The sequence below is a fragment of the Phoxinus phoxinus genome, assembly GCF_949152265.1.
Source record: "Phoxinus phoxinus genome assembly, chromosome: 25".
NCBI classification, from domain to species: Eukaryota; Metazoa; Chordata; class Actinopteri; order Cypriniformes; family Leuciscidae; genus Phoxinus; species Phoxinus phoxinus.
This window is the reverse complement of record NC_136900.1, coordinates 25103384-25105883: the sequence shown is the minus strand read 5'-3', so window position 1 is coordinate 25105883 and position 2500 is coordinate 25103384. Positions and strand designations below refer to the sequence as shown.

The following is a 2500-nucleotide window of genomic DNA, read 5'->3' as shown; positions in this document are numbered from 1 at the left end:
AGACAAAACAATGAAGTAGACAGTAATTAGTGATTGAATCCTCATTAGCACCAAATCTCAGTGTAATAAACGAGTCCGAACAGCCGAGCGTAACTTCACAGAACGAGGCGGATTTGATTTTATAATATTTCTATGGAGACCCACACGTGACATGCGTGAACATGTTCTTTTTAATGTATCATGGCCACAAATTAACAACACGAGAGAACGGATTATTAAAGTGTGCTGATATATTAGTACATCAACGGTTTAAGTAAATGTATATAATATTGTGTTCACTTGTTTTAATTAAACCAAACGAGGGAACGTATAGTACATGTACGATTTACTTAAAGGGGGGGTAAAATGCCATTTTCACAAGATGTAAAATAAGTCTCTAATGTCCCCAGAGTGTGTGTGTGAAATGTTAAAGCATGTTAAAGTGTCACTTTTTGAAGATTTGCAAAAACGCACCGTTTTGTGCCTGGCCCTTTAAATGCAAATGAGCCGCTGCAGAGGGCGGAGCTTCAAGAGCTTGTGTGTGTGTGTGTGTGCAGCTGCGATTACCTCACACACACACACACACACACACACACACACACACACACACACACACACACACACACACACACACACACACACACACACACACACACACACACACACACACACACACACACACACACACACACTAAAATGACAGAAACTGTTCTGCTTTAAAACAAGGGAATTAGTCAATATTTGTGTCCGCATGTCATGTGCAGGGCTCCGTACAGTTCTGCTTAGTTTTATTAATATTTTTTGCAAGTGCATTCGAGACGAAGACTGAGCGATGAGGTATTTATTTCATTTGTCAAGTTTTCCTTGAGTGCTTCAGTCCACGTCGTATTCGCAACATCTGTCGAATCGCTATCTAAACGTTGATATGTTTATATCCACTGCACAACTATCAAAAAAAAAAAAAAAAAAAGACTGCAGGTTGTGTTTAATATTTTAAAAACTAATTTCACATCACAAATTTAAAAAACAAAAAAACTCTGACACAAATTATTTTCCTCTGTACAAGTCGACGTCAAACCACGAGCACCAGTTTAAAATTATTAAATAATATATAGATATATAGATATAACCGGACTTAAAAATACTCATTCTGTACAAAGATACAAATATAATATACAATAAATGGCTGCTGGGTAATTGTCATAATAATAATTAAAATATTAAACTCTTATACACAAATATACACTTGTGTTTTTATATTAAAGAACCGAAGACTCAAACTCCGTTTTTCGTACGAATAAAATCGCACAAATGATTCGTGTTTATCAGACAATACAATGTTTTTCAGCACAAATATGTAAAGTTTCTTAAATTAAGATATTAAGAATGTTTCAATATTTGTACTGGAAACCAAGACATGATTTTTTTTGCGGTGTAATCTATAAAATGCTGGAACTGTGTGTTGTTTAAAGACTTCCTGTGATGTCTCCCTGTGTGGCCTAAAGATTCATTCTGACTTTCATCATAAACAGTGTAAACGGCTGAGCTCGTCCTGAACGACGCTCCAACACAACTCTTAAAGCGCTGACTAACTGAGCGTTCACACGCCGGTGGCGAGAGCGCCAGAGTGGCCGGAAGCCATTCATTTTCAGTGAGAGCCGGCGGCGGCGCGTCTTGGACGGCGAGAAGAGTTGAAATCAAGTCAACTTTATGCTAATGGGCTATGACGCGGTTCGAAGGCAACCAATCAGAATGTAGAAGTCCTCCGCCTGAGAGGATACCAGTGAACACAATCCTGTAAACTTTGGTTCCGACCACATCAGTTCCTAAGCAAAATGGAGGAAAAGTGAATTATTTCTGTTGCGGGTTTCCCATTATTGTACGACGTGTCCCTGTTTACATACGGGAACATTACTAAAAAGAACGACGACGTCTGAAATTGTTACTTTCACATTTAAAAGATTTCATTAGGTTAACTTATACCCTACGTGTGGCCAGTCTGCACAAAATAGGATACTGATTTATGTTCAGTTCTTATTTTGCTTTGCGGCTCCTTTAAATTATGGCCCTTTTTACACAAGAACGCTCGCGGGCGAAAACGTACAAATATTTTATGGGATGTGCCTTTCGTTTACACGGCGACGGCGTTTTTGGGGCTTAAAAACGCACAAAAGTGAAACCCCCCTGCAGAGTGGAGATCTTAAAAACGCTCCACCGCCGCGTTCCCGTCTAAAGGGTAAAAACGGTAAAAACGCGAAAGTCTGCTAGACAGTGAAGGCGTCGCGTACGCGTTTACGTCACAGGCGTGCGCCAGTACAGGAAAATAACACAACATTATCAAACTAAAATATAGCATTAATTTCATTGACAAAAAAATTAATAATTCTGAGTGACAGGCGAAGAGCAGCGAGGGTTAAAGCAGCGGCTTTACCGTATTAAACATGACAAACTGTGTCAGCGTCTCTTTCACTCTCAGTGCTCCACATCGCCACCTAGCCGTCTGGAGTGCACACTACATCCA

General features: G+C 39.6%; 1 protein-coding gene across 1 annotated transcript in view; it reads right to left on the bottom strand.

Annotated features, from left to right (window-relative positions):
* LOC306993245 (A disintegrin and metalloproteinase with thrombospondin motifs 20) overlaps positions 1 to 2500 on the bottom strand; it is a 118376-nt gene that overhangs the window by 34897 nt on the left and 80979 nt on the right. The window lies entirely within an intron of this gene.